The sequence below is a fragment of the Triticum urartu genome, chromosome 2, assembly GCF_003073215.2.
Source record: "Triticum urartu cultivar G1812 chromosome 2, Tu2.1, whole genome shotgun sequence".
Lineage (NCBI taxonomy): Eukaryota > Viridiplantae > Streptophyta > Magnoliopsida > Poales > Poaceae > Triticum > Triticum urartu.
In genome coordinates, this window is record NC_053023.1 from 204271076 (window position 1) to 204295059 (window position 23984).

A 23984-nucleotide genomic window follows, 5' to 3' on the forward strand; every position below is an offset into this window, starting at 1 on the left:
GTTCTTCATTTCGAGTTTGCATCGGTCCTCCGGGGCTGCAACTCAATCGAAACACTACACTTCCGTTTTATTTGAGCCAGCACTTTGACAAGTTTGAACGGATCCTTCGCTCTTCCAGACTCTTGCTAGTTAACCAACAAGCCCCTTGCACTCCCAGCGGGTGTCTATGGGTGTTATTCACACAAATCATTTCAACACACATCAAATTTCCTCAAGAAATTATTTCGTTGGCTTGTGCCATTTTTTACACAAGTTACACGATCACTCGACGGCCCTATGCGCCAACTTCATCGCTGCCCGGACTCGGTCACCGTACCGGTTCTAGCACACCACAAAACTGACATTGTCGCTCTGTTGACTTCAAACACATCCAACCAACCCCTCTGTGGAATCCTCTTCATCGTATCAATGATATAGACCTCGTCAGGCATGCGACAGATAAGTCCCTTTTATAATTAAACTTCACACTTCACTTGCGAGTTTGCCTCTTTCGAGCATCACTCGGAAGCTTCTCCTCATCTTTACCCAAGTCCGGCTCGATGAATTGCAAATCATCCATTCAAAACTACATTTCTCGTATTCCGACATGTCCGTTGTCGAAGACTGTAGTACGCTCGGGGGCTACGTCACACTCGGGGGCTGCATCTCATTTGGAATGACACTCTCCTGAGTAGTCGAGTACTTCATCACCAGTCAGATCCTTCACTTCAACAAGTGCATTCGATCCGCCACTTTGACAAGTTTTATAATCACCCAGACGCTTTGCACGCCACCTTCATTCCTACTCAGACTTGGTTGTCACGCCGGTCTTGTTGCGTTGCAACCACACTACACCGACCTCGTCGCTACTTCAGCTTCGAAAGCATCTGGCTAACTCCTTCGAAGACCATTTCAGCCACTTGGCTGGACACCCAATCTTTCACTCGGCTGCCCCGCGCGTCGTCACTTGGCCACGTCGTGCGTCATCACTCAGCCGTCTCGCACGTCACCACTCGGTTGTGCATGTGTTCACCACTCGGCCGCTCCGCGCGCTGCCTCTCGGTTGTGCATGCCTTCGCCACACGGTCGCCCCGTGCGTCGCCACTCAGTTGTGCACGTCTTCACCACTCGGCCGCTCTGCGCGTCGCCACTCGGTTGTGCACTTCTTCACCACTCGGCCGCTCCGCATGTTGCCACTCAGTTATGCACGTCTTCATCATTCGACCACCTCGCACATCATGACTCGGCCGCCCCGCGCGTCGCCACTCGGTTGGGCACGTCTTCACCACTCGACCGCTCCGCGCGTCGCCACTCGGTTGTGCACTCTTCACCACTCGGCCACCTCGCGCATTGCCACTCGGTTGTGCACGTGTTCTCCACTCGGCTGCTCCGCGCGCCGCCTCTCGGTTGTGCATGCCTTCACCACTCGGTCGCCCCGTGCGTCGCCACTCGAGTGGGACGTCTTCACCACTCGGCCGCTTCGCGCGTCGCCACTCGGTTGTGCACTTCTTCACCACTCGGTCGCCTGATACGTCTCCAACGTATCTATAATTTTTGATTGCTCCATGCTATATTATCAACTGTTTTGGACTATATTGGGCTTTATTTTCCACTTTTATATTATTTTTGAGACTAACCTATTAACCGGAGGCCCAGCCCAGAATTGCTGTTTTTTGCCTGTTCTAGGGTTTCGAAGAAAAGGAATATCAAACGGAGTCCAAATAGAATGAAACCTTCGGAAACATGATTTTCTCATCAGATAAGATCCAGGAGACTTGGACCCTCCGTCAACAAAGCCATGAGGCGGTCACGAGAGTGGAGGGCGCGCCCCCCTAGGGCGCGCCCCCTGCCTCGTGGGCCCCTCGAAGCTCCACCGACGTACTTCTTCCTCCTATATATATCCACGTACCCCCAAACGATCGAGGATGGAGCCAAAAACCTAATTCCACCGCCGCAACTTTCTGTATCCAGGAGATCCCATCTTGGGGCCTATTCCGGAGCTCCGCCGGAGGGGGCATCGGTCATGGAGGGCTTCTACATCATCATCCAAGCCCCTCCGATGAAGTGTGAGTAGTTTACTTCAGACCTACGGGTCCATAGTTAGTAGCTAGATGGCTTCTTCTCTATTTTTGGATCTCAATACAATGTTCTCCCCCTCTCTTGTGGAGATCTATTCGATGTAATCTTCTTTTTGCGGTGTGTTTGTTGAGACCGATGAATTGTGGGTTTATGATCAAATCTATCTATGAATAATATTTGAATCTTCTCTGAATTATTTTATGTATGATTGGTTATCTTTGCAAGTCTCTTCGAATTATCAGTTTGGTTTGGCCTACTAGATTGGTTTTTCTTGCCATGGGAGAAGTGCTTAGCTTTGGGTTCGATCTTGCGGTGTCCTTTCCCAGTGACAGAAGGGGCAGCAAGGCACGTATTGTATCGTTGCCATCAAGGATAACAAGATGGGGTTTTTATCATATTGCATGAAACTATCCCTCTACATCATGTCATCTTGCTTAAGGCGTTACTCTGTTTTTAACTTAATACTCTAGATGCATGCTGAATAGCGGTCGATGAGTGGAGTAATAGTAGTAGATGCAGGCAGGAGTCGGTCTACTTGTCTCGGACGTGATGCCTATATACATGATCATACCTAGATATTCTCATAACTATGCTCAATTCTGTCAATTGCTCAACAGTAATTTGTTCACACACCGTAGAATACTTATGCTCTTGAGAGAAGCCACTAGTGAAACCTATGGCCCCCGGGTCTCTTTCTCATAATATCAATTTCCATCACTTTATTATTGCTTTGCTTTTACTTTTTACTTTGCATCTCTATACCAAAAATACCAAAAATATTATTTATCATCTCTATCAGATCTCACTTTCGTAAGTGACCATGAAGGGACTGACAACCCCTAAGCGCGTTGGTTGCGTTGAGCTATTGTTTTTGTGTAGGTACGACGAACTCGCGCGTAGCCTCCTACTAGATTAATACCTTGGTTCTCAAAAACTGAGGGAAATACTTACGCTACTTTGCTGCATCATCCTCTCCTCTTCGGGGAAATCCAACGCAGTGCTCAAGAGGAAGCAAGAAGAATTTCTGGCGCCGTTGCCGGGGAGTCTGCGCAAAAGTCAACATACCAAGTACCCATCACAATCCCTATCTCCCACATTACATTATTTGCCATTTGCCTCTCATTTGCCTCTCCCCCAATTCACCCTTGCCATTTTATTCGCCCTCTCTCTCTCTATCCTTCCTCTCTCTCTATTTGCCTTTTTTGCCCGTTTGCCTTTTGTTTGCTTGTGTGTTAGTTTGCTTGTTTGTCGCGATGGCTCAAGATAATACTAAATTGTGTGACTTCACCAATACCAACAACAATGATTTCCTTAGCACTCCGATTGCTCCTCTTACCGATGCTGAATCTTATGAAATTAACGCTGCTTTGCTGAATCTTGTCATGAAAGATCCGTTCTCCGGCCTCCCTAGTGAAGATGACGCTACCCATCTTAATAGCTTCGTTGATTTGTGTGACATGCAAAAGAAGAAAGATGTCGATAATGATATTGTTAAATTGAAGCTATTTTCTTTTTTGCTTAGAGATCGTGCTAAAGCTTGGTTTTCATCTTTGCCTAAAAATAGTACTGATTCATGGAACAAGTGCAAAGATGCTTTTATCTCTAAGTATTTTCCTCCCGCTAAGATCATCTCTCTTAGAAACGATATTATGAATTTTAAACAACTTGATCATGAACATGTTGCACAAGCTTTGGAGAGAATGAAATTAATGATACGTAATTGCCCTACTCATGGTTTGAATTTGTGGATGATTATACAAAAAAATTTATGCTGGATTGAATTTTGCTTCTAGAAATCTTTTAGATTCGGCCGCGGGAGGCACTTTTATGGAAATCACTTTAGGAGATGCTACTAAACTCCTAGATAATATTATGGTTAATTATTCTCAATGGCATACTGAAAGATCTACTAATAAAAAGGTGCATGCGATAGAAGAAATTACTATTTTGAGTGGAAAGATGGATGAACTTATGAAATTATTTGCTAATAAGAATTTTTCTTCTGATCCTAATGATATGCCTTTTTCTACTTTGATTGAGAATAATAATGAATCTATGGATGTGAATTTTGTTGGTAGGAACAATTTTGGTAACAACGTGTATAGAGGAAATTTCAATCCTAGGCCTTATCCTAGTAATCCCTCTAATAATTATGGTAATTCCTACAACAATTCTTATGGAAATTATAATAAGATGCCTTCTGATTTTGAATCTAATATTAAAGAATTTATTTCTTCGCAAAAGAATTTTAATGCTATGATTGAAGAAAAATTGCTTAAGATTGATGATTTGGCTAGGAACGTTGATAGAATTGCTCTTGATGTTGATTCTTTGAAACTTAGATCTATTCCACCTAAGCATGATATCAATGAGTCTCTCAAAGCCATGAGAATTTCCATTGATGAGTGCAAAGAAAGAACCGCTAGGATGCGTGCTAAGAAAGATGCCTTTATAAAAGCGTGTTCTTCTAGTTTCTATGAAAATAATGATGAAGATCTTCAAGTTATTGATGTGTCCCTTATTAAATCTTTGTTTTGCAATATGAATCTTGATAATGATGGGACTGAATATGATCCACCTTTACCTAGAAGGCGTTCTAAGAATTCGGAATTTGTTGATCTTGATGCTAAATTTGATAAAAGTGGGATTGAAGAAATTAAAACCCTAGATATTGCTAAACCAACTATATTGGATTTCAAGGAATTTAACTATGAAAATTGCTCTTTGATTGATTGTATTTCCTTGTTGCAATCCGTGCTAAATTCTCCTCACGCTTATAGTCAAAATAAAGCGTTTACTAAACATATCGTTGATGCCTTGATGCAATCTTATGAAGAAAAACTTGAATTGGAAGTTTCTATCCCTAGAAAACTTTATGATGAGTGGGAACCTTCTATTAAAATTAAAATTAAAGATCATGAGTTTTATGCTTTGTGTGATTTGGGGGCTAGTGTCTCTACTATTCCCAAAACTTTGTGTGATTTGCTAGATTTCCGTAATTTTGATGATTGCTCTCTAAACTTGCATCTTGCGGATTCCACTATTAAGAAACCTATGGGAAGAATTAATGATGTTCTTATTGTTGCAAATAGGAATTATGTGCCCGTAGATTTTATCGTTCTTGATATAGATTGCAATCCTTCTTGCCCTTTTATTCTCGGTAGACCTTTCCTTAGAACGGTTGGTGCAATTATTGATATGAAGGAAGGGAATATTAGATTTCAATTTTCATTAAAAAAAGGGCATGGAACACTTTCCTAGAAACAAAATAAAATTACCATATGAATCTATCATGAGAGCCACTTATGGATTGCCTACCAAAGATGGCAATACCTAGATCTATTCTTGCTTGTTATGCCTAGCTAGGGGCGTTAAACGATAGCGCTTGTTGGGAGGCAACCCAATTTTATTTTTATTCCTTGCTTTTTTTCCTGTTTAGTAATAATAATTTATCTAGACTCTGTTTTGGTTGTGTTTTTTGTGTTTAATTAGTGTTTGTGCCAAGTAGAACCGTTGGGAAGACTTGGGGAAAGTCTTGTTGAACTTGCTGTAAAAAACAGAAACTTTAGCGCTCACAAGAACTGCTGTCATTTTTATTTGGGAAGTTATATTTTAGAGCACGGTGGTGGATTTGTTTTATAGAAACTATTGATCTCTCATGCTTCACTTAGATTATTTTGAGAGTCTTAATAGCATGGTAATTTGCTTAAAATCCTAATATGCTTGGTATGCAAGATTAATAATAAACCTTTCGTATGAGTGTGTTGAATACTAAGAAAAGTTTGGTGCTTGATGATTGTTTTGAGATATGGAGGTAATAATATCAAAGTCATGCTAGTTGAGTAGTTGTGAAATTGAGAAAATACTTGTGTTGAAGTTTGCAAGTCCCGTAGCATGCATGTATGGTAAACGTTATGCAACAAATTTGAAACATGAGGTGTTATTTGATTGTCTTCCTTATGAGTGGCGGTCGGGGACGAGCGATGGTCTTTTCCTACCAATATATCCCCCTAGGAGCATGCGCGTAGTGCCGAGGTTTTTTGATGACTTGTAGATTTTTGCAACAAGTATGTGAGTTCTTTATGACTAATGTTGAGTCCATGGATTATACGCACTCTCACCCTTCCATCCTTGCTAGCCTCTTCGGTACCGTGCATTGCCCTTTCTCACATTGAGAGTTGGCACAAACTTCGCAGGTACATCCAAACCCCGTGATATGATACGCTCTTTCACACATAAACCTCCTTATATGTTCCTCAAAACAGCCACCATACCTACCTATTATGGCATTTCCATAGCCATTCCGAGATATATTGCCATGCAACTTTCCATCATTCCGTTCATCATGACACATTCATCATTGTCATATTGCTTAGCATGATCATGTAGTTGACATAGTATTTGTGGCAAAGCCACCGTTCATAATTCTTTCATACATGTCACTCTTGGTTCATTGCATATCCCGGTACACCACCGGAGGCATTCATATAGAGTCATCTTTGTTCTAGTATCGAGTTGTAATCATTGAGTTGTAAATAAATAGAAGTGTGATGATCATCATTATTAGAGCATTGTCCCAAGTGAGGAATAAAAAAAGGCCATAAAGAAAAAAGAGAAGGCCCAAAAAAACGAGAGAAAGAAGAGAGAAGGGACAATGTTACTATCCTTTTACCACACTTGTGCTTCAAAGTAGCACCATGATCTTCATAGTAGAGAGTCTCTCATGTTATCACTTTCATATACTAGTGGGAATTTTTCATTATAGAACTTGGCTTGTATATTCAACAATGGGCCTCCTCAAGTGCCCTAGGTCTTCGTGAGCAAGAAAGTTGGATGCACACCCACTAGTTTCTTTTGTTGAGCTTTCATACATTTATAGCTCTAGTGCATCCGTTGCATGGCAATCCCTACTCCTTGCATTAACATCAATCGGTGGGCATCTCCATAGCCCATTGATTAGCCTCGTTGATGTGAGACTTTATCATTTTTTGTCTTCTCCACATAACCCCCCTCATTATATTCTATTCCACCCATAGTGCTATGTCCATGGCTCACGCTCATATATTGCGTGAAAGTTTATAGGTTTGAGATTACTAAAGTATGAAAAAATTGCTTGGCTTGTCATCGGGGTTGTGCATGATGAGAGCATTCTTGTGTGACGAAAATGAAACATGACTAAACTATATGATTTTGTAGGGATGAACTTTCTTTGGCCATGTTATTTTGAGAAGACATAATTGCTTAGTTAGTATGCTTGAAGTATTATCATTTTTATGTCAATATGAACTTTTGTCTTTCAATCTTTCAGATCTGAATATTCATACCACAATTAAGAGGAATTACATTAAAATTATGCCAAGTAGCACTCCGCATCAAAAATTCTGTTTTTATCATTTACCCACTCGAGGATGAGCAGGAATTAAGCTTGGGGATATTTGATACGTCTCCAACGTATCTATAATTTTTGATTGCTCCATGCTATATTATCTACTGTTTTGGACTATATTGGGCTTTATTTTCCACTTTTATATTTTTTTGGGACTAACCTATTAACCGGAGGCCCAGCCCAGAATTGCTGTTCTTTTTGCCTGTTTTAGGGTTTCGAAGAAAAGGAATATCAAACGGAGTCCAAACGGAATGAAACCTTCAGAAACGTGATTTTCTCATCAGATAAGATCCAGGAGACTTGGACCCTCCGTCAAGAAAGCCACGAGGCGGTCACGAGGGTGGAGGGCGCGCCCCCTGCCTTGTGGGCCCCTCGAAGCTCCACTAGCGTACTTCTTCCTCCTATATATATCCACGTACCCCCAAACGATCGGGGACAGAGACAAAAACCTAATTCCACCACCGCAACTTTCTGTATCCACGAGATCCCATCTTGGGGCCAGTTCCAGAGCTCCGCCGGAGGGGCATCGATCACGGAGGGCTTCTACATCATCATCCAAGCCCCTCCGATGAAGTGTGAGTAGTTTACTTCAGACCTACGGGTCCATAGTTAGTAGCTAGATGGCTTCTTCTCTCTTCTTGGATCTCAATACAATGTTCTCCCCCTCTCTTGTGGAGATCTATTCCATGTAATCTTCTTTTTGCGGTGTGTTTGTTGAGACCGATGAATTGTGGGTTTATGATCAAGTCTATCTATGAATAATACTTGAATCTTCTCTGAATTCTTTTATGTATGATTGGTTATCTTTGCAAGTTTCTTCGAATTGTCAGTTTGGTTTGGCCTACTAGATTGGTTTTTCTTTCCATGGAAGAAGTGCTTAGCTTTGGGTTCGATCTTGCGGTGTCCTTTCCTAGTGACAGAAGGGGCAGTAAGGCACGTATTGTATCGTTTCCATCGAGGATAACAAGATGGGATTTTTATCATATTGCATGAAACTATCCCTCTACATCATTTTATCTTGCTTAAGGCGTTACTCTGTTTTTAACTTAATACTCTAGATGCATGCTGGATAGCGGTCGATGAGTGGAGTAATAGTAGTAAATGTAGGCAGGTGTCGGTCTACTTGTCTCGGACGTGATGCCTATATACATGATCATACCTAGATATTCTCATAACTATGCTCAATTCTGTCAATTGCTCAACAGTAATTTGTTCACCCACCGTAGAATACTTATGCTCTTGAGAGAAGCCACTAGTGAAACCTATGGCCCTCGGGTCTCTTTCTCATCATATCAATTTCCATCACTTTATTATTGCTTTGCTTTTACTTTTTACTTTGCATCTCTATACGAAAAATACCAAAAATATTATTTATCATCTCTATCAGATCTCACTTTCGTAAGTGACCGTGAAGGGATTGACAACCCCTAAGCACGTTGGTTGCGTTGAGCTATTGTTTTTGTGTAGGTCCGAGGGACTCGCGCGTAGCCTCCTACTGGATTGATACCTTGGTTCTCAAAAACTGAGGGAAATACTTACGCTACTTTGCTGCATCATCCTCTCCTCTTCGGGGAAATCCAACGCAGTGCTCAAGAGGTAGCATCGCCCCGCACGTTGCCACTCAGTTATGCACGTCTTCATCATTCGACCACCTCGCACATCATGACTCGGTCGCCCCGCACGTCGCCACTTGGTTGGGCACGTCTTCACCACTCAGCTGCTCCGCGCGTCGCCACTCGGTTGTGCACTCTTCACCACTCGGTTGTACACATCATCGCCCTTCGGCCACCTCACGCGTCACCATTAGTTGGACTTGTCTTTACCTCTACACCCCCAGCACGGGAACGGCTAAGTTACTCATATGATCAAACCTCATATCACACTCTATGGCAAGCTTACCTCTTTCGAGCATCACCCGGGGGCTACGCACAACCATTGGCCATGCCGCCCTCAGGGGTTACGCCCATTCAATCAACCCATTGATCACATCAGGAATATCTTTCTGACCATACATGCTCGTTCCATCGAAAATCTATGAGGGTAGTACTGTCCACTCGAACGATCGCCCAAATCATTTCTTGAAGTCATCTTCAGGACTGCAAAAGGGTGAAAATGACGCTCCTCTATGGATACACTTGGCCCTTATCCTAGGCTCCAAGGCGTCAGTTTCACAAACTTGGACTCAGAGATGGCATGTGTTGGTGTTCCCCCGGGATAATGAGTGGCATCTCTCCGGAGAGTCAGCCCACACACTAGCCTCGCCACTCGGGTTTCATGGCACGTCCATGTCATACCACTAGTGTATCTCCTCCGGGAGACATACGAGTGCCACCAAGTTTTTCCTCGCAGTCAACATACCCCAATCAGTTGGGAAGCACGTCCACTCGGAAAAATACCCCTTTCATGCAAAAGGATGAAAACAAAGCTCCTCTACGGACACAATCTACTCTTACAAATACCCCTTACAAGCAAAATATAACGGTTAATATAATAAGTACTACTGGAATGATTACTCCCTGTAGTGTCTAGATTTTTTCTACAGTCGGCAGTTTCAAAGAAGAATTCATTCACCGTATTGGGAGCATGAAGATTCAACTGCTTGACCGAGTTCCAGGCTGAATTTATTCCATGTCGAGTACACGAAGATTAGTCTGACTGACTCAGCTCCAGGCTGAGCTTACTTACCATGTCAAGCGCCTGAAGATGCATCCGATTGACTCAATTTCAGACTAAAAGATATTTACCGTGTCGACTGCGTGGATGTTTACCAGGAGACTTAAACCCTCTGTTCGACACATCTTGTCCGACAGAGGCTCGGGGACTACACCCAGTGGGTGCACTCAGCGTGCCCCCACTGGAAGAGAACTCAGAAAGAAACATTTTTGCTCGATGCAAGACCAGCTCCAGATCCTCAAGTACTACTCGTCCTCCGAGTCGGAGAGGAACAAATTCTATCAGTACCAGCTAAGAATACTTTTAATTCTCTCAGACCCCCGCCGACTGCCCGCAGTCGACGGCGGTCTCGGGGACTACACCCAGTGGGTGCACTCAGCGTGCCCCCACTGGAGTAATCTCCACTCGGTACGGCCTGATCGGTCCGAGTGGCGAACAACAAACAAACAAGTTCTAAAGCTCCCGTTAGCTACCAAAAAAATTTCTATAAGGTGAGTTTAACGCTCCTCCGTGGACCTGTTTTGAGCCTTCTTCTAGGACTCAAAGCGTGAAACTCATAAGTTCGGATCTAGAACCGACTCGTATTGACGTTCCTCCAGGATGAGAATGGCATCTCTCCGAGAGAACAATCCATGCGTCAATCTTGTTGCCCGGATTTAATGACACATTCATACTTTGATCACAAGTTAACCTCTTCCAAGAGATGATCGAATGTCACCAAGTTGCTCCTCGCGGGCACTTACCCAGATCAGTCGGGAAGCACAGTACCAGAATCCATTGAGATTTTGTTCAAACCTTGGTTTTCTGAAAGCACGATGACAGGTACCAAGTATTTCCATAATCACTCGGGCCAAATTGTGTCTTTCACAAACTTGTTCTGCAAAATCGCAATCGATTCGGGGGCTAATGTTGGGGATACACATAACAGGTAGGCCCACGAAGGGTTGAAATATCATAAAGCATGGGGTCCACACAACATGTGGTTCCAGATAAATTTCATACAGACATATTATCCACTCGACCAAGCAACATACCATCCACTCGGATGACAGTTCACCACTCGACCGTACGACTCACTCGGGTATGCGAAGACCAGCAGGCAGCAAGGCAGTCAAAGCATCATTCTCACAGTGAAGGCTTGGTAGTGGGCTGGCATTATGGCATTCATACCCCACTTTGTAACATAGGAGGTGAGGGGATGGCGCACTCTATATAAGCCACCCCCACCACTAGACTAAGGGGGCTGATTCTTCTCCTCTTTCTCTTTTCACCATTAGTCTCAGGACTACGGGGATCTGTTCTCCTCTCATTGTAATCTTAGGATACATACTAATATAAAACAAAGCCTCTCCCGAGCACGAGACATAGGGTCGTTATCTCCACCGCGAGAGGCCCGGACTCGATAAAACCATCGTGTCACCCATATGCATCTCGATAGATCATGCTCCTTTATCCTACCCCTCTCTTATTGCCGGAATTGTTCCCACGATACCCACCCCCCTGGGCGCGCCCCCTGCCTCGTGGACAGCCCGGAGATCCACCGACGTACTTCTTCCTCCTATATATATCCATATACCCTCAAAACTTCGGGGAGTAGAATAGATCGGGAGTTCCACCGCCAGAAGCCTCCGTAGCCACCGAAAACCAATCTAGACCCGTTCTGACACCCCGCCGGAGGGGGGGAGGAATCCCTCTCCAGTGGCCATCTTCATCATCCCGGCGCTCTCCATGACGAGGAGGGAGTAGTCCACCCTCAGGGCTGAGGGTATGTACCAGTAGCTATGTGTTTGATCTCTCTCTCTCTCGTGTTCTTGAGGTGGTGTGATCTTGATGTATCGCGAGCTTTGCTATTATAGTTGGATCTTATGATGTTTCTCCCCCTCTACTCTCTTGTAATGGATTGAGTTTTCCCTTTGAAGTTATCTTATCGGATTGAGTCTTTAAGGATTTGAGAACACTTGATGTATGTCTTGCGTGGGATACCCGTGGTGACAATGGGGTATTCTATTGATCCACTTGATGTATGGTTTGGTGATGAACTTGCGGGTTCCGCCCATGAACCTATGCATAGGGGTTGGCACACGTTTTCGTCTTGACTCTCCGGTAGGAACTTTGGGGCACTCTTTGAAGTTCTTTGTGTTGGTTGAATAGATGAACCTGAGATTGTGTGATGCATATCGTATAATCATACCCACGGATACTTGAGGTGACATTGGAGTATCTAGGTGACATTAGGGTTTTGGTTGATTTGTGTCTTAAGGTGTTATTCTAGTACGAACTCTATGATAGATTGAACGGAAAGAATAGCTTCGTGTTATTTTACTACGGACTCTTGAATAGATCGATCAGAAAGGATAACTTTGAGGTGGTTTCGTACGCTACCATAATATCTTCATTTGTTCTCCGCTATTAGTGACTTTGGAGTGACTCTTTGTTGCATATTGAGGGATAGTTATATGATCCAATTATGTTATTATTGTTGAGGAGAACTTGCACTAGTGAAAGTATGAACCCTAGGCCTTGTTTAACGCATTGTACCATTTGTTGCTCACTTTTATCATTAGTTACCTTGCTGTTTTTATATTTTCAGATTACAAAAACCTATTATCTACTATCCATATTGCACTTGTATCACCATCTCTTCGCCGAACTAGTGCACCTATACAATTTACCTATTGTATTGGGTGTGTTGGGGACACAAGAGACTCTTTGTTATTTGGTTGCAGGGTTGGTTGAGAGAGACCATCTTCATCCTACGCCTCCTACGGATTGATAAAACCTTAGGTCATCCACTTGAGGGAAATTTGCTACTGTCCTACAAACCTCTGCACTTGGAGGCCCAACAACGTCTAGAAGAAGAAGGTTGTGTAGTAGACATCACTGCCATGGAGCACTTTCCACTGCTGCATGTGCTCGTCTGCGTATTTCGTCACCAGCGCCTCGCGCCCGGCATTGTTGTTGTAGAACACGCACTGCAGCGAGTCCAGGAACCTGAACGTCAGCAGAAAATTATGATTTTCCTGTGCAACTTGATTCAATCACAAAACTTCTTATATGGTAGATGATATCAATTTTTGTCCGGATGTTAGTTTCTGCATCGAAATTGAGAAGAATACAAAAGAGCTCGTTGAAGAAAGGAACAAAACTAAAAGAAAGTGTTTAGTGCTAATCTATAAAAACTACATAAGTGAAATTTCAAATACCAAAAGAGTAGTTGAAAACTACAAATAAAATTAAAATTTTTACATCCACAACTTCAGCCGAAACATCCTACCAATGGCAAATTTACCATATGTGTCATCCTAATTAACAAAGATGAAGTTAGCAGCACACATGCAACATAACTTGGTAATAGCTTGTTTGAAAATAACACAAATAACTCAACGAAAGTGAAACTGAAGCAAATGTTAACCAACGCGGAGGAGTATAGGAACCTTCTTTAGGTGTTCAGATTACAACATGTAGTCCGGTTCATCGTCAGCATCTGAGTCATGCCGTGGGATCCGCAAGCTGCATCTGCTGTGTTGGCGACATCATCGTCGAAGAAAACTACCTGATCCTCACCATAAGAGCAACCAGGAAACATCCATTGACTCGATCAACAATATTCGAGAGCCTGAAAATACGAGGACGACCGGCCATATCAGGGTGTGGCACTAATCTACTCAACACTGCCATCATCAAGCAAAAGAAAATAAACCTTAAAGCTACACAAACAACTACTATCATCAGGCACAAGAAAAGAAAGCTTGAAGCTACATAAATATCAACTACCTTACAGAGGCAATTTGGTTCATTTAAAACCATCATTCGGAAATCAAAACAGTAGTTGGGAGAAAAAAATTATACATTCAATTCACCACGTAAGCGCACAGCAAAGTAGTAGTACTCACATTTAGACTTCAGTACCTCAACAACATCAAGCTACCCATCGTAAAGAGCCTAAGGTGAGCATTCCCTAATATTAAAGAAAAGAACGGGTCAGAAAATTGCACTCTCGAATCATCTTCATGAAGGTAAATGCATCCCCCAAGATTCATTTCCCGTTCTCGAGTTCATGCATAAAAATCGCAGGGGCACAAATCAAACTGTATGTTGTCAAACCAGGAAGAATACAGGGTATCAAATGGAATGAGGGAAGCTCACATGAGATTGAGAATCCATAGACGAGAGTATGTTGCTTGTAAACGGGCATCACCTTCGTGGCTAACAGGGGCATAGGAGTAGACAGGGGCACGCGGAGGAGGGAGGGCGGGGCACATGTTGAACGAGCTCGCCGGGCCATACGTGATGGCGGCGGCGACAGTTGATCGAGGTCGCTCGGGCTCCCCATCTTGAAGAGGGAGGTAGCATGCTGTGAGACGAGACAGCGAGACAAAGATTGGATCGAGAGCGGGTGGTGGCGCATTGAGCGGAGCATTGGGGCAACGGCACGGTGGTGGTGCAAGGAGGATCAGGATCTGGCTGGTCAACCTCCTCCTCTCTGACGGGGAGCAAAGCCGGCGGACATCATGTGAAGCATTGGGATGGAGCGGCAGCGGCGAAGGGATGAAGGGTGGCGGCGAAAGGATGAAGGGCGAAGGGATGAGAGGTTCTCGCTCGAGGGCAGGAGACCTTGCTCGTACGTGCGGGCGATTGGTTTACGTTTTTTTTCACTGGTTAATTTTTGTAGGTGTATTTTCGCTGGTTAATTTTCATAGATTTTATTTGCTTCGCTTGTCTTGGGTGCGATCGGAGGTTAGGCCCTGGAGGGCGTGGGGGCGGGTGGGGGCCTCGGTACCAGCTTTTTCGGTTCGTGGCGGCTCAGTATGAGATAGAAGGAGGTACCCAAAAAACCATGGGAGATGGGACGAAAAAAATCTGAAAACGAGACTACCAATTGCTTCGTTAGATGTAGAGATTGGCGGCTATCGGCCGTGTCGACCTGACGACAACGGTGGCAGACGGAAAAAAATTATATGAGACCAGGTCTCATGGTTAGCAGGTGAGACCCGTCCTGATGGATGACACATGTCATTCACAAATCACAAAGCATCTAATCTCTCTCCCCCCTGATTTTAAGTGGGGGTGGAGGATGCTTTGTGATTTGTGAATGACACGTGTCATCCATCAGGATGGGTCTCACGTAAGACCTGGTTTCATAGAATTCTTTTCCGTGACAGACGTGACATGGCCTAGGGGAAGAATCGAAACGACCGGGCAAGTACTGTTGGGCGTTTGAGAGGTATTTGAGATGTTTCGTTGTAGGTACTCTAAGGTAGGTTCTTGTTGAACTTAACAAATTTTATCCTTGCCCTTCGGGTACATGCACCGGTGCGTTTGTAGCGGGAGAGATTTTTTCTTTTTTTTGGCATATTCTTCTGCCAAATTCTTCCACTTTATACTGCACTGTTCCTTTGCTCGAGAGGTATGGTTCTTGCTAGCTTTTCTAAAAATATGATGAATAAGCATGCGCATCATGTTACAACTGGGTTTAATGTTTAAATAGCTCAACTATGAATTACTTATATCTTATAAGCGCAGACCAAAAATAATACTCTGAAGACGAAATCTAACCATAAAAAAGGTAACCTGCGGTTCAAAACTATGACCTCGTGGTCACTGGTGCCTTAGCTAAGAGCAATTCTAGCAGACCTCGCAAAACGCCTGGTTCGTAAAAATTCCGGCGAGTATGCGGGTTCGGCCTAATTTTCCAGCCAGAACAGACCCCGCATACTCGCCGGCCTGCAAATATTTTTGTTGCAGCCCGCAAACCGCACGCCCCGAGCAGTATAACTGCGGTTCCGTGACCCTTTTGCGGGTCCAAACCCTATCCTCCACCGCCGCGAGCCACCCGATTCCCCTTTCCCCCTTCACATTCCTCCCCGTCGACGACCACCCGTCCCGCCTCCAGCCGCCATGTGGGGCCGCATGTGGAGCTCCGGACGCGGCTCCGGCGGCGGAAGGGGCCCGGAGCACGAGCGGCGCGTCCGATCCGACGACGCGCGGAAGCTCGGGGCCCGGAAATGGACCAACCGCGGCCTGTCGCCGCCGGCGAACTTCCAGCGGAGCGAGACGGCGGAGTACGACCGCTGGCGCGCGTCCTTCTCCTCCGCGAGATCCTCGTACGCCGGGAGCTCCTCCTCCTCCGACGCGGGCCTTCTCCTCGTGAAGAGGGAGTGGTCGGATGACGAGGAGGAGCCGGCGCCGTTCGCCTTCGTCCCCGTGAAGGAGGAACCCGAGGAGCCCGTGGTGACAATGGGGTATTCTATTGATCCACTTGATGTATGTTTTGGTGATCAACTTGCGGGTTCCGCCCATGAACCTATGCATAGGGGTTGGCACACGTTTTCGTCTTGACTCTCCGGTGGGAACTTTGGGGCACTCTTTGAAGTTCTTTGTGTTGGTTGAATAGATGAATCCGAGATTGTGTGATGCATATCGTATAATCATACCCAAGGATACTTGAGGTGACATTGGAGTATCTAGGTGACATTACGGTTTTGGTTGATTTGTGTCTTAAGGTGTTATTCTAGTACGAACTCTATGATAGATTGAATGGAAAGAATAGCTTCATGTTATTTTACTACAGACTCTTGAATAGATCGATCAGAAAGGATAACTTTGAGGTGGTTTCGTACCCTACCATAATCTCTTCGTTTGTTCTCCGCTATTAGTGACTTTGGAGTGATTCTTTGTTGCACGTTGAGGGATAGTTATATGATCTAATTATGTTATTATTGTTGAGGGAACTTGCACTAGTGAAAGTATGAACCCTAGGCCTTGTTTCAACGCATTGCAATACCGTTTGTGCTCACTTTTATCATTAGTTACCTTGCTATTTTTATATTTTCAGATTACAAAAACCATTATCTACTATCCATATTGCACTTGTATCACCATCTCTTCGCCGAACTAGTGCACCTATACAATTTACTATTGTATTGGGTGTGTTGGGGACACAAGAGACTCTTTGTTATTTGGTTGCAGGGTTGCTTGAGAGAGACCATCTTCATTCTACGCCTCCCATGGATTGATAAACCTTAGGTCATCCACTTGAGGGAAATTTTCTATTGTCCTACAAATCTCTGCACTTGGAGGTGCAACAACGTCTACAAGAAGAAGGTTGTGTAGTAGACATCAAGCTCTTTTCTGGCGCAGTTGCCGGGGAGGTTAGCGCTTGAAGGTATATCTTTATATCTTGCAATTGAATCTTTTAGTTTCCTGTTTTATCACTAGTTTAGTTTATAAAAGAAAACTACAAAAAAATGGAATTGAGTTTGCCTCATACGCTTCATCTTTTTAATATCTTTCGTGAGTATGATGGAAAGGAAAATTGTGCCAAAGTGTTAGAAGAAGAATGCATTAAAATGTTTGGCACTAAATCTTTGAATGATGAGCATGATTGCAATGTTATTAGTATGAACTCTTTGAATATCCATAGTACTAATGATGATTGCACTAGTCATGATGAAAATATCTCTTATAAGCATGTCGATTTTTGTGGAGTGTGCTACCTCTTGAGCACTGCGTTGGTTTTCCCCGAAGAGGAAGGGATGATGCAGCAAGGTAGCGTAAGTATTTCCCTCAGTTTTTGAAAACCAAGGTATCAATCTAGTAGGAGGCTACGCGTGAGTCCCTTGCACCTGCACAAAACAAATAAATCCTCGCAACCAACGCAAATAGGGGTTGTGAATCCCTATAAGGCCACTTACGAGAGTGAGATCTGATAGATATGATAAGATAAGATTTTTGGTATTTTTATGATAAAGATGCAAAGTAAAATAAAGGCAAAGTAAATAGCAAAGGAAATAACTAAGTAGTAGGAGATCAATATGATAAAGATAGACCCGGGGGCCAGAGGTTTCACTAGTGGCTTCTCTCGAGAGCATAAGTATTCTACGGTGGGTGAACAAATTACTGTTGAGCAATTGACAGAATTGAGCATAGTTATGAGAATATCTAGGTATGATCATGTATATAGGCATCACGTCCGAGACAAGTAGACTGACTCTTGCCTGCATCTACTACTATTACTCCACTAATCGACCGCTATCCGTCATGCATCTAGAGTATTAAGACAGAGTAACGCCTTAAGCAAGATGACATGATGTAGAGGGATAGACTCATGCAATATGAAGAAAACCCCATCTTGTTATCCTCAATGGCAACAATACAATACGTGCCTTGCTGCCCTTACTGTCACTGTAACATCCCAAATTTTCAATTTGGAATGTTATACACTAGATCATCATGCATAGCATATTTTCTTGCATTTTGGTTGATCCTAGAAATTTCACGCAACTCAAGGACCCTCGGAGAGAGTTGGAGATTTCGTTATTTTCATATTTGAGAGTTTTCTCGGATTTGAAAAGAGGATCATTTGATTTATTTATTTCATCTTCAATAATTTTTCCGATATTAAAATATATGAGAGAGGGAATAATATGACTTTCCCAAATTGAGGAAAAATGAAGATTTAATAAATAGATCAATTTTGGTTTTGCCGGAGTTTTATTCGCATTTTATTTGGATAGGGAAAAATGCGCGTTTTCAAAAATTGCATTTTAGGCCCGGAGTAAAGTTCATTTTGTTCGGCTCATTTTTAGGAGTCGGGGAAAATTTACTTTATTAATTTTGGAGCTCGTTTAGATTTTCTTTTCTTTTGTTTCCTGCGCGCAGAACTGTTTAAAAAAAATCCGGAGCCAGGCCAGCCGGGACAAGGCCCAGCCAGCCGGCCGGCCGCCCCAGCCTCCCAGCCGCGCACAGCGCCAGGCGCAGGAGCACAGGCCGCCGCCTCGCCTCTTGCTCTACCGAATCCTTTTAGGATTCTAGGGTAGCCCCTCCCCTTTCCTTTGTTTCGTTTTTCTTCTAGGACTCTTTTTCCTACTCTTTTTCCTATTCCTATTCTAATTCCTTGACCCCTACCCCAAGTTTTCTCCCCCCTCCCCAATATAAATACCCCAACACCCCCCCTCTAAATCATCAAATCAAAACCCCAAGCCCAGCCCCGCACCCCGCCCCGCGCCAACCCACACCCGCGCCGCCGCCGCACCTGGCCCACGCCGCCGCCGCACCTTCCCCACGCCGCCGCCGGAGCCCCATTCGCCGAGGTTTCCCCGCGTCTCTTTTCCTCGGATCGTTTTCTTCTAATTGTTCCGATTCTTTTCTTCTCTTCCGATTCGTTTTCTAGATCGGTTTTTCGTTTCGGTCTTCTTCTCCGAAACCCTAGATCGGATTAGTCTTCTTTTCTGATTTAGTTGCTTTTGGACCGTTCGCCGGACCGTTCGTCCTAACGAACGTGATCACCGGATTCTTCTAGGTTAACGAACGTCCATTCGTTTAACCGTTCTTCGTTTTCTTTTCGTCGGTTTTATTCTGCGATCGCGATCTCAGATCCGATCTTCGTTCTAGTTTATCTTCTCGCTCGTTTATCGGAATCAGGTGATTCAAGCGCCTGGAGTTTCGTTTCGAAACCGCCGTTCCGTCTAATCAACTTAAACAAGTTTTGCCCTGGTAAAATTTGACCTAGATTCAACTTGCTAGAACCAAGTTGTTTTCTTCCGCCGTTTGTTTTTCCGTTTCTTTGTTCGGTTCGTTCTTTCTTTGCAACCGGAGTTCTTAAGTTGAACTACCTGGTTCATTCTCTTGTTCGAGTTTTACCTGTGCATTAGATGAGTACTTATTGTATGCTTGTTGTTTGTCTGCGATAGATCACCCGGATTGCGCCGCCTGTTACTTCGAAACCCTAGGTCTCGCGGATCATCAGCAAGGCAAGTAACACTTTGATCATACCTTTTCTACAACCCATGTTTTATTGCATTAGATCAATCCTCTCACATTGCATGATTAGGATCTAATTAAATTGTGGGATGGGAAGTAGATGAGGTAGTACCTATCACCTGTATTATTATGAATCCTTTGGGAGTTACTTCTACGTTTGCTTATTATGCCATGCTATGCTAGTAGACGTGGATTGGGTGAGTGATATCCATGAAAGATGTGAGTTGATAATTTTAATGGTTTATCTAAGGTGGCAACTTAAACACACATCTGGGTGGATTGAGGCACCTGATGTCTATCAGGACTTGCCTGTTTTTTTTGGACCGCCACCCAGGCTCAAAGGGATCATAAGATCTTTCATGCTAGAAACTTCCGTGTGCAGCCACAAGCCATTATGGGCTCTGGCATAGTTGATTAAGTTGTGCGAACTCTTACAGTGGTAGACTAGCAGATGTAGGGGATGTAGGTGTACCGGTCTACCCGATCGTAAGGTGCTAGCGCTTCTGAAAGACTATGTCTCGGTCATCCGTCTTCTCAAACACCCTGCAGTGCGAGAAACCAAACGGAGGCGATCGAGTCTTGTGGGGAAAAGTGCGCAAACCTATGCAGAGTGTATAAACTAATCATGATTAGCCGTGTCCCCGGTTATGGACAACTTGAGTATCTAGTACTTGAATATCATGTGAATCTCAACATGTTACTTCTAATTAATGTTGTTGGGTTTTAATTACTTTTAATTGGGATTGGGAATGCTGTCAACCATTCTCAATGTTTCACAACCACCATGATAGTTAAATAAATTTATTCCTTTGCAGTAGGGAAAAACTGGCTTTACGCAAAACTGTAACCATAGAGCTTTCCACCAGCCAAATGTGCATATAGTATAGTTGCTGCATTCCATTACTCTCTATGTGTTACATTGCCAGCATATTCCATGTGCTGGCCCGTTTTCGGGCTGCAACTTCTCATGTTGCAGACTTTTCAGACGACGATTGAGGTGTTATTAGGTCATGGTTCTATACTCAGTGATGCCGCTGGAGTTGATGGACCCATTTATCTTCCAAGTCTTCCGCTGTTATCGTTTTAGATGGCCTTAAGCCATATTTATTGTAATAAGTTCTCTTTGAGACAACGATGTAATAAGTGTGTGATTGCCACTCTGCTATAAATCCTTCACTGTACTGTGTGGTGTCAGCATTACTGATCCAGGGATGACACCGGAGCACAGTAGGCTTGATCCATTCGGGTCGGGTCGCCACAGTCACCGGGAAAGGACACCGCAAGATCGAACCCAAAGCTAAGCACTTCTCCCATTGCAAGAAAGATCAATCTAGTAGGTCAAACCAAACTGATAATTCGAAGAGACTTGCAAAGATAACCAATCATACATAAAAGAATTCAGAGAAGATTCAAATATTATTCATAGATAGACTTGATCATAAACCCACAATTCATCGGTCTCAACAAACACACCGCAAAAAGAAGATTACATCGAATAGATCTCCACAAGAGAGGGGGAGAACATTGTATTGAGATCCAAAAAGAGAGAAGAAGCCATCTAGCTACTAACTATGGACCCGTAGGTCTGAGGTAAACTACTCACACTTCATCGGAGGGGCTATGGTGTTGATGTAGAAACCCTCCGTGATCGATGCCCCCTCCAGCGGAGCTCTGGAATAGGCCCCAAGATGGGATCTCGTGGATACAGAAAGTTACGGCGGTGGAATTAGGGTTTTGGCTCCGTTTCTGATCGTTTGGGGGTACGTGGATATATATAGGAGGAAGGAGTACGTCGGTGGAGCAACAGGGGGCCCACGAGGGTGGAGGGCGTGCCTGGTGGGGGTGGGCGTGCCCCCTGAAAGTGCTAGTGATCGACTAGAGGGGGGTGAATAGGCGATTTTTATGAAAGTCTTCAAAACATGGAAGTTTCGAAGACAAACGATAGAAATAAACCTATTACCATGCAGCGGAAGGTAGACTACACTAAGCAAGCCATTGTCAAGTATTCAATGAAGTGAAAGCACAATGACTAATAGTAGCTAGGCAGTATAGATCAGGTAGGAAGATAGTGTGAAGCCAATCAGAACAATCAGTTACTCAGTGAAGACAAAAGATAATGCAATCATACAATGACTTCACCAGGGCCAACAGTAAGTAAAGGAATGGGAAGGACGAAACCAGTGACTCGTTGAAGACAATGATTTGTTGGACCAGTTCCAATTGCTGTGACAACTATACGTCTGGTTAGGGAGGCTGAGATTCAACTCAGAAGACCGCGTCTTCACCTTATTCCCCTTGAGCTAAGGACACCTAGTCCTCACCCAATCACTCTGGTAAGTCTTCAAGGTAGACTCCCAAACCTTCACAGACTTCGTTCACCGGCGATCCACAATGACTCTTGGATGCTCAGAACGCGACGCCTAACCGGCTGGAGGATTCACAGTCCTCAAGTGTAATAAGTCGTCAGATCACACAGACAGGAACACTTCAGTGATGCCTAACACTCTTTGGCTCTAGGTGGTTAGGGCTTTATCCTCGCAAGGAATTCTCTCTCAAAGGCTTCGAGGTGGGTTGCTCTCAAACGACAAAAGCCGTACACTAACTCTGAGCAGCCAACCATTTATGGTTGTAGGGGGTGGGCTATTTATAGCCACTAGGCAACCCGACCTGATTTGTCTGAAATGACCCTGGGTCACTAAGGAACTGACACGTGTTCCAACGGTCAGATTTCAAACACACGTGGCAACTTTACTTGGGCTACAAGCAAAGCTGACTCATCCACCTCTGGATAAGATTTGCTCTCATTGTCTTCGCTCGAAGACATAGGATTTTGGTTGAGCATCACTTCAGTCACTTTGACTTTGTTCACTTGGACCCACTTAATAGTACGGTGGTTTCTATGACTCAACAAAGAAGAAAAGGAGACAATGAAACAACTAAGTCTTCGCGTCCCATAGTCTTCACGCAATGTCTTCTCTTGTCATAGTCTTCAATGTGAATATCTTCACATACCACCATTGTCTTCAATGTCTTCATACATTTTTAGGGGTCATCTCCGGTAGATAAACCGAATCAATGAGGGACTACTACCTGTGTTATCCTGCAATTCTCACAAACACATTAGTCCCTCAACCAGGTTTGTCGTCAATACTCCAAAACCAACTAGGGGTGGCACTAGATGCACTTACAATCTCTCCCTTTTTGGTGATTGATGACAAACTGGTTGAAGTTTTCAACGGGGATAAAAGTATGTGAAATGTAAAGGATTTAGGTATTGTCTTCATAAGTGGCAAAGGCTCCCCCTGAAGATGTGCATATAAGTAATTTGCTTTTGGAATACAAATGCACATGGCAGGTTGTACTTGTGGAGATCCTCTTCAACTTATGACGACAATTCATCATGCATGAAAAGTATGTGAAGATAATGACCTGCATAATGAAAAATGGACGTCTGCAGAATGACCTAAGTGCGGAAGTTATCATCGCACATGCGGAATTTATCATCGCATCACAAAATAGCAAATAAGTAGCAGACGACCATCGAGTTTAAGTGTTACAACTCAAAGAACCAAATGTATCAAAAAGAGAGAGTTGTAAACACTAGGCAAAATATAAAACCACCGCCCATATGGACCCGCTTGAAGACTATCAAACTCATATGCTTCTCCCCCTTTTGTCAGTAAGGACCAAAAAGGTTTGAGGACATACAGCAACTACTCGTTCCCATGAGGAGTTGGTGAAGCAGCAGGGTCGTCGGTGTTGGTTGGCGGTGCAGACGAACTTGGTGCAGTGTTGATTTGCGCTAAAGGTGGTGAAGTAGCATCGTCTTCATCATCGATGACACGTGCATTCACTATTGCAGCAGAGGAGGAGAACTCAAAGTCTTCAAGAGACAGAGTATGCCGCAGCACAGTCCTTCTCGGAGGTGTTGAGTCAAACTTGAAGCGTTCAGAGAAGCCATCATCTTGAAGATCATCTTCAGAACACATAAGCGTCAGCCCTTTCCATGTACGCCGACAAGTTTCATGGGCAACAAAGGCATTCTTGGTGGAAAGGTTGCGAATCATGTTTACGTCCACCAAGAGGCTTTGCATTTGGCGCTTCA